We start from the raw sequence: 13835 nt of genomic DNA on the forward strand, positions 1-13835 counted from the left end.
TCCGCCTGCTTCCAGCTCATTAGTGCAGGTATGACAGGAGCCAGCTCTGCCTCCTGCCCAACACTGAGCTCACGGCTCCCACTCCCTGTGCTTCCCACCCAGTCTAGAACACTTGGCACACAGCGTGCAGCCTCCCCCCTCACCTGCCCCTTCTCTGGGGCTTCCTTCTCTTTCGCTCTCTCTGGAAGGCTTTCCCTGGCCTGGCTTTCTTTCAGGGTCTGGAAATAGGGATGCCTTTCTCTTTGGGCAGCCTATGAATCTAGTCAAACCTTCCTCTGACAACACCAAGCCATGGTGAAAAGCCATAGGTAGGTTTTGTCCAGGCAAGCTAAAGAGGTCATGAACCCCTAGGGCTGTGGACAGGACCTCCTCAAGCCATGTAGCCCTTCCCTTGTCTTCTGGGAAAATATTAAAACCATCCCAGATTGACAAGAATTTAACTATTTAACCAGTTTTCTATGACAGCTGCCTTCGTCTTACCTTTAACAAGAGGAAATGTCACATGAATTGGTTTTTGTTTTTTTTTTTTTTTGATACAGAGTCTCACTCTGTTGCCCGGGCTAGAGCGAGTGCCGTGGCATCAGCCTAGCTCACAGCAACCTCAAACTCCTGGACTCAAGCAATCCTCCTACCTCAGCCTCCCAAGTAGATGGGACTACAGGCATGCACCACCATGCCCAGCCAATTTTTTCTATATATATTTTTAGCTGTCCAGATCATTTCTTTCTATTTTTAGTAGAGTGGGGGTCTCGCTCTTGCTCAGGCTGGTCTCGAACTCCTGAGCTCAAACAATCCGCCCACCTCGGCCTCCCAGAGTGCTAGGATTATTGGCATGAGCCGCCGCGCCCAGCCACATGAATTGTTTTTAATGTGTAAAATCTCTTGCTGCGCTCGCTCCCCTCACATACTCACCCACCAAGCCCGTGCTGAATCAAAATCTTTTCCAGTGCAGTTCTCATTGACTCCCCTTCACACCGTCCTAGTGAGTGTGAAGAACACTGCTCACCATTCTCTGCATCAAATGAGCAAACACAGAAAACGCCTTGATATTGATGAAGACCTACCTGATGGATCTTGCCTTTGCCTCCTTTTCCTCTGGCCTGAAGGGTTTCAAGACTTTTATTTCTGGGGGCATATAAATGCCCACCCCTGTTGCTTCTCCATGCTTTGCCCTCTGGATTTTCCCTGAGTTATCCCAGCCTCTTTGTGGGACTCCAGCAGCTGAGCCTATATGTCTGGCCTAGGTGAGCACCGAAATACATTTGTGGGTTGTGAAGTCACTGCAGTGAGTCACAACCAGTGTTAAAAAAAACAAAACAGAAGAGAGGTAATAGAAAATATGAGTAAGTCACACATAGCAAGGTAAGTTATTTCAGTTATGGATATATGTTCATGTGTATTGAGTCATGTTAAAAAATGCACTTCTTACTGTGAGTTGTAAAAGTTGTTAAAAAGTTAAAAAGTTTGTAAACCACTGCTCCCAGCTGGCCCATGCTGCTGGCACCATTTGGTGTGGAAGTGGGGACACAGCCATCTGTGGGCTTGATGGGCCCAAGGATTCCCTTGGGTTTGGGGCACATGGAAGGGAAGACTAGAGAGGGCAAAACCTGGAACACTCTGTCAACTGGAATCTAGGGGAGCAATGTAGAATGGCTGTTGGGGGAATGGGGGGGCGGGGAGTGTAGGGGCTACAGGTTAGACAACCCCTGAGATCCCTTTTGACTCTGGATTTGCCCTGAGTTATCCTAGCCTCTTTCTGGGACTCCAGCTGCTGAGACTATACGTCTAGCCTAGGTAAGCGCTGAAATACATTTGTGGGTTGTGAAGTTAATGCAGTGAGTCACAACCAGTGTTAAAAAAACAAAACAGAAGAGAGGCAATAGAAAATATGAGAGCGAGTCAGACATAGCAAGGTAAGTTATTTCAGTTATGGATATATGTTCATGTGTATTGAGGTTCTGCGAGGGCCCCACCTTCACACTGTACATATTTACACTACCTTTCCCTCTCCCAGGTGCTGAGAGAGTGACCCCAGGTCTCTTGGTTCTGACTCCTCCTGCCATGAAATATGGTATTAGGAAATGTAGTCCTGGTTCCTTGTCACATGGGGTATCCCCTGTGGCTGGGCATGCAGCAATCCAGATATCAATATTGGGCTGGGCGCGGTGGCTCACGCCTGTAATCCTAGCACTCTGGGAGGCCGAAGTGGGTGGATCACTCGAGGTCAGGAGTTCGAGGCCAGCCTAAGCAAGAGTGAGACGCCGTCTCTACTAAAAATAGAAAGAAATGATTTGGACAGCTAAAAATATATATAGAAAAAATTAGCTGGGCATGGTGGCGCATGCCTGTAGTCCCAGCTACTTGGGAGGCTGAAGCAGAAGGATTGCTTAAGCCCAGGAGTTTGAGGTTGCTGTGAGCTAGGCTGATGCCATGGCACTCTAGCCAGGGCAACAGAGTGAGACTCTGTCTCAAAAAAAAAAACAGATATCAATATTGTCATCTGTACAATGGGAAGCACATACTGTTGCTGTCTTCTCCTCCTTCCTCCCCAGATGGGATTCTTGTCCAGAGACAAGAAAGAAAGAGGGTTTGGTTAGACTCTATGAGCCAGGCTCAGAAGCAGGCACTGACTTCTTTTTCCTCCAACTCTGTTATCCACGTGGGTTGGCATTGCCCTTGCTGCTTTCGGGCAGTTTCCTTGTATCTCAGAATGAACAGACTGCAAGCTCTGTGAGGGGGCCTGGCACATAGAAGATGCCCAACAAATGTTGGTTGGGTGAATGGATTGCCTCTTGAGTCTCTGTTTTGGTGACCAGGCATCACCGTAGCTTGTCATGTCCATTCTGGGAGCTGTCAAGGATTCCTTCCCCTTTGCCAAGGCTCAGAGTTCACGCTGGAGCAATGCCTGACACTGTAGTCATAACCATTGGCAACTCAACCAGTGCAGAAACTCCATACAGTTTTTCAAGTCCTTGAAAATAAGATTCTTCTAACGCCTAGGAAGAACTTCAATGTCCATTTTATTTCTACATTATGGTGGCCATTCTGGATGGATGACTAAGACGGGGCATCAAACGAACAAACAAAGCCCCCATTGGGAAAGCTGCAAAAACACATCTCCAACCCCCTTTTGCCCTAAGGAGGTGATGGGCAGATATATTTGTGCTTTATGGCCTCTTCTTATTATCTCAGGAACCCTCTGATAGTTACCATGAACTTCATCTTGCATCCTCTCCTTCCCATATCTTATGCCTGGGGAAATGTTAGATGAATGTAAGCCAGAGACACAAAGGCAGCTGTGGGATCAGCCTTTAGGCACATAGCTAAAAATGAGGACTGGTCCTCTCATGCTGTCTCTCTGGCCCTTCAGTCTCTTTCCCCCTGGTCTCTCAGGATTACTCAGTTCTCACCAATGACTTTGGTGAAACCTGCTGTTGTGTGATCACCAAGCCCTGAGCTAGCTCATAGCTCAAGGGAGCCCTCAGTAGTTGGAGGACCCCCAGCCAACAGCAGAGAGGTCCCTGGGGCTTCAGGAGGCAGGGCCATTCTGTCTTCCCACAGGCCAAGCTCTCAACATCTGAGACGGGGAGCCCAAGGCCAAGAGTGGAAAAGAGATCTTGGGCAAAGAGAGGTAATGAAATCTTAGGAAAACCCTGGGTCTTTCATAGACTCAAACACTCCTTAGAGGTCTTCCTTCCATGTAGAAATCTTTTCTACAATGCCCCATCAAGCCTCTCTTTGAATGCTTCCAGTGTCAGAGAGCTCATTACTCAGCAATGGGATCTATCCAGTTGTTGGACAACTCCAAGTGTTGGATTTACTGTCTGTGGAAATCTGTGTTCCCATGTTTTTTCTTGTTCCTGATTTTGAATCTGGAATTACACTGTGAACCCCACTGTGGCAGATACAATATTATTATTAACTTTCCATTTTATGTGACAATCTCAGTAGTGTTGACTAGAGTTGGCCATGCTTTCTTTCTTTAAATCTCTTTCCTTGGATTCTGGGCCACTTCCTCTTTCTACTTTGGATAGTACTCCATTATCTCCTTTGCAGGATTATTCTGCTCTCCCCAGCCTCCAAATACTAAACCCTTAACTCTTAAAAAAATATTATTGAGGCATATTTTATGATCATATAATTCACCATTTTCAAGTGTACAATTAATTTTCAGTAAATTTACTAAGTTGTATAACTACCACCATAAATTAATCTTAGAACATTTTATCATCCCAGTGAGATCCCTCGTGCCCATTTACTGTTAACCCCTACCCCATCCCTAGAATATACTGTTTCTCCTTTTTTTTTTTTTTTTTTTAAGAGATCGGGTCTTGCTATGTTGCACAGGCTAGACTTGAACTCCTAGGCTCAAGGGATCCTTCTCCCCAGCCTCCTGAGTTCTGGTCAGTGGAATGTAGACAGAGTGATGTTTGCCTCTTCCAGGTATTGCTCTTAAGAAAAACTGTGCGATCTTCCACACTCTTTCTTTCCCCATCCATTGGCTGCGTGTGAAGGAGGAAGAATCTCTGTAATGCAGATATCGGAACTTCATAATGAAAGGATCCCAGTTCCCCGAATGACCATGTGGATCAGAGCCCTTCTAACCCCCTGCTTGACAGGAGGAAAAATAAACATATTGTTTTTAGATTGTAATGGCAGTTAACCTGTTATGACTAATGCAAGCACAGAAGAAGCTGAATTCCTCTCTTACCCAATAATCCTGCAAACATTTGAAGATTGCCAGAGCTTGCTCTACCAAGATTTCTCTTCTCCAGTATCTCAACTGCTCCCCTTGGGTTGTATTTATCTTCATTTAGACCACCTTCCCTACACATGCTTCGGGGTTGTATTATGCCATTTAAAACATGGCAACAGAACTTTCATTGTGTCTTAACAGCTTGGAGTCCACTGTTACTATCCCTGTTCTGAGCCCTGGATTCCATCCAAGATGGCACTAGACCTTCTGTAGAGTTGCACTGTTAGTTTGTTTTGAACTAGGCTCTCCCTATTCAATCATCTGCCCCACAAAAATTCAGGTTGCTTCACATGAACTCCTATCAAAGAAAGCAACCCTTATCCTTAAATTAATTATTGATTTTTTTTTGGACCAAGATGCAAGACTCTTTCATTTATCTCTATTAAATCTTAACTTATCTAGATCAGTTTACATCTTGCTTCTATCATCCAGTTTTATCATTTATTCTTCCAGTTCTATGTCATGCAAAACTTTGCTTTTTTTTTTCACTTCATCCAAATCGTGAGAAGTCTTATACAGGTCACAGCCCTGTCTCATGTGTGACTGTAGACCTCAATGACCTCCACCCATTCATCAGTGTGGGGAGTAGTTATTTAAACATCTACACAGGTGCCTAACTGCATTCCCCTGGGCTCCACATTTTCCCAGCCTATTCACACTGAATATCACCTGAATTTCATTTGAATATCATTAAAAATACGGAAAAATTTCTCTGATCAGGAACCCCATTGAAAAAGGGAATGAGGTAGAGTCTGCTGTGGTTTAACTTTTTGTGAGCCTGGTTCTGGTAAATCACTGCTTAGACTCCTCACCATCCTTTCCACCTTCTCCTTGCCCAGCCTTCCAGACCCAGCTCAGATAGCATCTTCTGTAGGATCTTCCCTGACCAATCATCCCATACTTTCAGCCTGGGTTGGGTGTTCTGTTTTTGTTTTCACATTGCACCCTGAGCTTATCTCACTCACAGCACTCACTATGATATGTATTGTCTTTCCTGGTATACTGGAAGATCCTTTGGGTAGGAACTGGCCTTAGCCTTATTCTTCTTGGCACCCCTGATGCCTGACAACACGGAGCTCAATAAATGATGGCTGAAATGCCCTAGGCACTCACCACCTATCTGTTTGATGACAAGACCATATGGCTTATCTACCTATGGAGCAAAGCTATGAGGGAAGCTGCAGAGTGGGTGTGCTTGGAAGATGTATATTGAGATGCCCAGGCACAATGTAACTTCAACAATAAGAGCTCATGGGATCAGAGAGGAACCTGAGGCCAAGAAAGAGCGAGTAAGACCCGGGGACAGGAGCCTGGTTGAGGCTGCGTCCCCAAGGAACCCAGGTTCAAAGGGAGTAGGGAATTCAGACAGGGTTTGGAAAAGTAGAGGTACCTAGAGAAAGGGTCGAGAAGGAAGGGACACAGTCCAGTTGGTGGGTCATGGCAGCAGGAGCCCAGGGACCGGGCCAGATCTGCCATGTTGGCAGCTCCGTGGTTTATATAAAAGAGTCGTGGGGAAACAAACTGGTTGGAATGAGGGCTGGGGCTGTTTTTAAGCATGGCAAGCTCACTGGCTTTATGTTGATGGATGTTTATTTGGGGTGGCTTTGAGTGGGTTGAGGGAGATTAAGGTCATGCTGCTTCCTTCTCACACAGGTAACTCCTTGCTATTGACCAAAAGACATCAGTTTCACAATTCCAGGTGAATAGTCTGTGTACTCCAGGGCCAGCTGGTGGATTGGATGTGGGAACAGGTCCCTCTTTCTTAGAGAAGGGGCTCATTAGAGCTAAGCTCCCCACGAATTGACCCCAACCTTCCCTGCCAGCCCCCTCCCTTTCCATAACCCCTTTGCGACCCCAGCCACACAAGCCACTTGTAACGCCCCTATAGCTCAGGCTTTGCATACACACTGCCTTCTCCTTGGCATGCCCCTCCCCCCCCGGACGAACGCCTCCTTAGCCTTCAAGACTCAAGTCAAGGTCATGACTCTCTGAGAAATGCTCCCCAGCCAAGCCCCACCCTGCATGATTAGCAGTTTTTCAGTGAGTCAAAAAGACTGTGTTAATTCCCCTATTGAAGCACTTTACATCACACAAGCAGTGAAGATGTTCCATCCTCCCCAGCACCTAGCACAGTGCTCAAAAAATGTTTGTGGAGTGGGAGGGCATCACGATCCCAGCCAAACAAGCTGAGCTTTAGAAGCAGGTGCTTAGAGTCATCTCAGGCAGTCAAAGGAATTCCAGGCCCTGCCAAAGAGTGTGCCTGAGGATACCAATACACATGTTGAGACTGGGATTGCAGGTGGCAGGTTTCAGCAGCTAGGCAGGGGTGGATAGTATGGGGGTGGGGGGGGACTCCATGGAGCAGTGTCTCGATCGGAAATGGGGATTGTTTCCCCTCTATCACCATGGACCCTTCCCTGTTTCTTCTTGCCAGCCAGAAGAAGGGAGATGCTGACAGCTCATATCCAGTACACCCTCCCTGGCCCCCAATCCTGTCCCTCTCCACCAGCGGCTTTGGCACTTGCACTCACCATCAGAGATATTCCCAGGCCCTGGGGCCCTGCTCTGACATGCACAGCAACTCTCGGCTTCCCTGGCCCAGACAGCTAAATAGCTCCCAGCTTCTTGCAGGAGTTGAAAGAGAAAGAGCTGAAAGGCCCAGGAGGCCAGAGACCCTGGTTCAAATGCTGGGTGCTGCCAACAACTGGTCATGTGACCTTGGACAAGCATCTCTCCCTCTTTGGGCCTGTTTCCTCCACTGTAAATTGAAGGAATGGGCTGGCTGATCTCTCAGGGAGGTGCCCTCTAGGATGCAAATTCTGTGAACCCTGCAGTTCTTGGATCCACTCCCGCCCCTTGTCTGTCTACTCCTCAAATCAAAATTTTAGTGTTGACAGGGAATTTGAGTTCATCCAGTAAAATCCTTTCTTTTTATAGGTGAGGAAACTGAGGCCCAGGGAGGGGAAGGGGCATCATCAGGAAGACACTGGGGGCAGATGCAGGACTAGAACCAGGGTCTGTGCTCCCTGCCATGATTTGACTTTGGCTTTTAACAACTGCTTTGAATGGAAGAGCCCTTTGCTCCAAAGCTGCCCAAGTACCCAGCACAGAGTGACATAGGGCATGGTTGGTGGCTTTTTGGTCTTCAGGCAATCAGCTCAGGGCCACATGCCTTTTGAGCCTTTCGAGGGCCAATCAACCTAGACCAAACCCTGGGCCAAACCCAGGTCCAGAGACCTGAACTCTAGCCCTCTCTGTGTAACTGACTAGCTGTGTGACCCTGGGCAAGTCACATCACCTCTCTGGCTTTATTGTTCTATGGTTAAATGAACCCTGGTGGACTGTGAGCTCTAAGGAACAGGGACATGCCTGTTCTATTTTAATCCCAGGGCTTGGCTTTCAAAGTAAAGTTTCTTAGTTCCAATTTCAGAGAGAATCTGAATTGTCCAGCAACCAAAGGTGTCTGTATTTAAGTTAGACCACAGAAGTGTTAGGTCACTGACTGGCCAGTGAAAGGGCTGCCCTTGGGTCAGGTGCTCACCTGGTCCAATCCGTTGTGGTGTGGAGTGCTATGTCACTGGTAAAGGCAGTTGCTTTTTCTGGGCACTGTGTGCCTAGAAAGATGTCTATTGGATCTCTATTTTATTGGTGAGGAAACTGGCTCAAAGAGTCACTTAGCCCAGGCCACACAGCTGGTAAATGATAGTGCTGAGGTTAGAACTACAAAGCCCCATGTTCTTCCCACTTCTCCAGGCCCAACAGCTGTGGACTAGTCATGCCAGGCAGAATGAGGTACACTGAGAGCTCTGGGGGTTCAGTGGAGGCAGTGAGCTTTCCAGATGGAGGGAGGTATCTGGGAAGTCTTCTTGGAGGAGGTGGCCTTTGAGATGGGAGTTAAAAAATAGGTGTGGGGGGATGAAGAACATTCCAGGTAAGAGGAATGGTGTGAGCCAAGGCATTTGGGTGAGGGGATGGGGGAGAGGAACCTGGGAGGATTTCTGAGTGAGTGGGACTCTGCTGAGTATCAGCATACATGGTGGGGAGGGCTTTGAGACAAGCTTGTGTGCCAAGCCCAGTGAGAAGTTTGGGCTTGATTTGCAAAGTAGCAGGGAGCCCTTGAAGGTTGTTGAGCAGGTGAGTGACCAGAACTGTGCTGCCAGAAAATGTATGGCTGATTGATTACAAATCTGTTCCTCCTGGAAGGCACAGACTGTTCCACCTTCACTGTTATCTTTGGATAGAGGTGAGGAGGAATGGAGCGGAGCTATGGAGATACTGGTGGCACCACCACCTTCAGACGGAGGACCAGAGGGGGTGGTGAGAAGAGAGTGGGCAGTGGCCCAGGCTTCACAACTGGATGTGGGGGTGAAGGGAGTGGAGAGGCTGGAGACGCCTTTCCTTCCTCCCTTGGCCATCAGCCTCCTCTGGCCTGAGGTCTGGTCTGGTGAGGCAGAGTACAGAGCATGCCTCTGCTGTCTGTGTGAGTTCCTGAGGAGTGAGATCTTTAATTTTTGTCTGCTGAGCCCCGATGGGCGAGGGGCCAGCCTGTGTTACAACCTCCCGGGGGCCCCTGGGCCAAGGCACTGAGACCAGAGTGGACGGAAACAAGAAATGAGTCATGCAGACCGGCTGGGGCCCACGGGGATCTCGCTGCACCTCACCCCTCCCCCACTCCTCCTCAGCCTGGTGTCTGTGCCCTTTCTCAGGGATTTTCAGGCCCTGGTCCTGTTCCTAAGGGATTGGGGCCCCAGAGAAAGTACTGGGGACACCAGGGCAAACCTCACTGAGTGTCCCCATGCTTTACATATGATCCAGGCAACATGGAGTCAGGAGATGATGGCAAAGGGCATCCTTTTATTTGCCTTGATGATGAAGAGTGGGAGGGAGGTTGCTTGCAGCCTCCCTGGGGTAGCCTATTCTAGGAAGGACCCTATAGTAGCCCTTCTTCTCTGCCCCCACACCCGTCATCCCTCAGGGTATAAGGAATGTCGCTGTGTCCCAGCACGAAGCCAAGGTGGGGAAAGGCTGGGAGACCCTAGTGACAGCCAAGGGAAGTCTCTTCCTTGTCCTGAAGTTCATGCACAGCCATTCTGGCATCCTGGATGGGCCTGCACAGTCCCCCAGCCCACAGGGCTTTCTCACTGGGGATGTTGAAAGGATAATCCAGTATGCAACCCCTCCCCGTTAGAGCTCACTAAGTCCCTGTGCTCTTACTGGGAGGAATTAAAGGAGGTCTTCCAGCTGCTCACATTATTTTCCTGCTCAGGGCTTCAGAGAGTCTGCTTGAGGAGAAGTTATGCTTCAGCCCCAAGAGTTCTAGAAGATCCTCCCCACAGCCCACAACCCCCAGCCAGAGATAGAAGGAATGTATGCAGGTAAATAGGAAGTGACATCTGAGCTCATAGTGAAATGCACAGAGCTTTCAGATCAGCCCACCCTTTACCAGAGACTGAAAATGAAGGGACATGGAGTAAAATCAGTGGTTTTGAAGAGCTGCCCATTTCAAATCGTTGCAGGTCATCCTGGAGCGAGTGCAGTGTGTTGTAGTGAAAACAGCACGGACTTTGGAGTTGTTCAGACTCTTTAGTTGAATCCTGGCTTGACTCCTAGCTGTGTGACCTTGAACAAGGGACTTCACCCCTCTGGGTTTGTGAAATGGGAATTACAACAACTACCACACAGGGCTGCACAGACTGTATTTATGTCACTTCTCCTCTCCAAAGAGAAAAACTGCAGGTTGAGATGAGCCTTATTCAGCAATTGCAGACAACTTGTAGTGTGAGGTTGGCTTCCTTCCTTCTCCTTCGTGGGTGGGAATCAGATTCACTGAAGCTCACCATGGTGGCTTTTTTCTGTCCCAGACCCAAAGTGGGCCAGGCTGGTAAACAGGCCTGGAGGGGGACAGTATTCTTGGTGGGGGTGGGGGGTTAACGCATGATAGCAACTCGTGTGGCCATCAGCGCTCCCTGCCACAGCATAAACAGCTGTGAATGCTTCTGGCTCCCAGAAAAATGCAACTCGAGATGGGCTCCCCTTCCCTGGAAGGTAGCGTTGGTTTAGTGTCTGGGACAAACCAGGAGTGAATCCCAGTGTAGCCGCTTACTAGCTTTTGACTGTGAGTAAGTCATTTTATCTCCTTGAGCCTTCATTTCCTCATCTGCTATATGGTGAAATAATAGTACTTCCTTCCTCAGATTATTGTGAGGATTAAATGAGAAAGTGACTGTCAAATGACTTAGCATAGTGCCTGGCACATTTTAAGTGCTCATGAAACATCAGCTGGTAAATGGAGTAGCAGCCATTGATCCCTCCCATGATAGGACAGATAGGGCTGGTTTTCTAATTTGCCCCGACAGAGGGAGTGGCATGAAAAACACTATCTCAGATGAGAAAATAGAAGCCAAGTGAAGCTCAGACCTGAGCTCCATCCACAGAAGACAGAAACATTCGCCACAGGGGTGTGGGAGGGCCCTTTCCAGAACACTGCAATACAGGCCAGCTCGCCTGACCTCTGCATGGACATCCATACTATGGCTGCCACCACCCAGCCAGCATGTCATGGCCCCAGAGGAGACAGGCACCGGGAGACTAGGGCAGGGTGGTTTTGAGTTCTGGGGGGGACGCCAGGCCATGGTATCTGAGGTGGAGTGATCCTGGCAGCTTTTGCAGGCCTTAAAGCCCTCACACAGGATGGACCTGGGGGCTCTCTGGACAGCCTCCACCTTCCAAACTGGAGGCTGAGGCTGCACAGTAAAGGGGTCCCGGTTGCCCAGTGTCTGGAGAAGAACATCCAAGCCCATGAGCTGGTCCCATATGGAAGGCTGGGGGCCCAATCAACCTTCCTTTGGTGGCTTTGCCCTCTGATTAACCAGGAAATGTGTTATTTGTTCTGAGCAGGAGACAAGCTCTCCTGGAGAGAGGAATTCAGGGCTGGAGGTCCAGTCACTTCCAAGGAAGAAAAATCCCTGGAATTCTGTCAGGAGTCTGGGTCTCAGCAAAAGGAGCAGAAATGCAGTCCTTGTTTTTGGTGCTTATTTACCAAATTAGTTCAGGTTCTGGTAGCTCTCTGGCTGCCAGCATTATTCCAGCAAGACATGGGAAAGCAATTAGGTTGCCCTGGGTGTCCAGCAGACTGCCGTCCCCTCTTGTGGTGTGTGTGTCTGGGCAAACCTTTCTCTGCCGGAATCTCTTTATCAACCCTTTGGACTCTCTACAGGGCTTTCCAGAGATGATTTTCCTCCCCAGACCCAAGAGATGGGTGAGTAGGCTTAGCAGCATTCTCATGAGGGAGGAAGCTGGGACCGGGGGTGGGGCAGTGATGCATGGTGAGTCAGCGGCCATGCCAGAAACAGTTGGCCACCCTTCTTTTACCAGGCACGGAGGGTTGAGGGGAGCAGAAAGTTCTGATAACCCCACATCTCCAGGGAATTGAACTGTGGGCTAGCAGGCAGGGAAGAGGGCATTTGGGAACATGCACTGGTGGTACTTTGGGGGTGACAGTGGTATGGGTGGGTGGTGGTCCACTTCAATTTTGAGGAGGGCTACTGGCGCACAAGCCCAGGGTTCAGGCAAGATGGCACAGCCTTAAAAGCTTGGGCTCAGGTGAAAAATGACCCTGATTTGAATCCTTCATCTGCTACTTATCAGCTATGTCACTTTGGGCAAGCCAGTAGCCATTTCCAACCTCAGTTTCCTCCTTTGTCTATGTGGAAATCATAGTGCCTCCTTGGGATGGTTAAATGAGCCAATTTATGTAGCATGCTTAGCATGGTGCTTGGACTATAGTAGGCTCTATAAATTTTGGCAGCTTAAAAAAAAAAACCAAAACTCAAGTATTTATGGGATTGGAGATCCTGAAGAGCTGTATCAACAGGTTCCAACAGTGAGAGGGCAAGGGAGGGATGGGCAGTAAGCAGGAGGCAGGACAGGAGGATAGCGCCAGGCTGGGAATAGGAGATGCCAGTCTTTGGAGTGGATGAGCTGGGCCGTGGGCCCCCAGGGGAACAGGGTGGGAATGTCCAAGGACCACTTGTACTCACCAAGGAGTGGGAGGGGCCCCTGGTGGTGAGGGAAGCGTGTCTGCGCGAGGGTTTTGGCGGAGGCGAAGGGTGAGGGATGAATGGGCGGCAGACTTCCAGAAATGCAGACGGAGGAGACGGAGCAGTAATAATGACTTGGACACACGGGAGGAAAAAATAGCTCAGGGACGAAGAGGACGCCAAGGTTTCTGGCCTTGGGAGGCCTATGGGAATCTGAGGTGAGCCTTGAGGGATGCAGAGCAGAGCTCCTGCAGGAACTGGGCAGGTGGCAGGGAGAGGAAGGGAGGCTGGAACTACAGAGTTGGGCAGATATCTGGGCAGGGAAAGGTGAGAGTGAAGCTGGGGCTTCCACAGCTGTGAAGGAACAATATTCCAGGGAGAGAACTGAACACTCTGGGAATTGCGGGGGCATTCATCCCCACATCCAAGGGGTAGATCCTGGAGATCTTTAGGGCCAGCTGTAAAGACAGCAAGCACATGAACTTGGACCAATAGGTACCACCCAGAACTCAGTTTTTCTCTCTTAAAATGGTCTGATGATACCAGCCCTCCCTTCTTGATGGGATTTTTCTGTCATTCATTCATTTCACACATATTTCTTGGCTGTCTATAAGCAAGCACAGTCCAGCGCTGTTGTAGGTTTTGGGGGGGAGCAGTACTGAGCAAGGCAGACAAGATATTTATTCCTTTAGAGCTATCATTGTGGCTTGGCAAGTCAGATAATAAATAGTGTTACAGGTTGTTGAACAGGAGTTCTTCTGCACTCTTAGAATGTCTGCAGAGGCCACAAAGCTAGAACAATAAGGGCTAAATATTCTCACATTCTAAAGAGAAGTATTAGGCACCTTACTAATGGCAGAACAGGTTCATCAACAATCAAACCACATCCCTCCATTCCAGTCCACAAATGAAAGGGATTGAAGAAAGTCACTGAGGTGGGGAGGTAGAGAACTGTTGCATTAGCAGGCAGGGCTAAGATTTCCCCTGAGGGTACCCCCCACCCCCAATACAAACCAAGTGAAGGGAGCTCCTAGAGAGCC

This window comes from Lemur catta, chromosome 1, assembly GCF_020740605.2.
Source record: "Lemur catta isolate mLemCat1 chromosome 1, mLemCat1.pri, whole genome shotgun sequence".
Lineage (NCBI taxonomy): Eukaryota > Metazoa > Chordata > Mammalia > Primates > Lemuridae > Lemur > Lemur catta.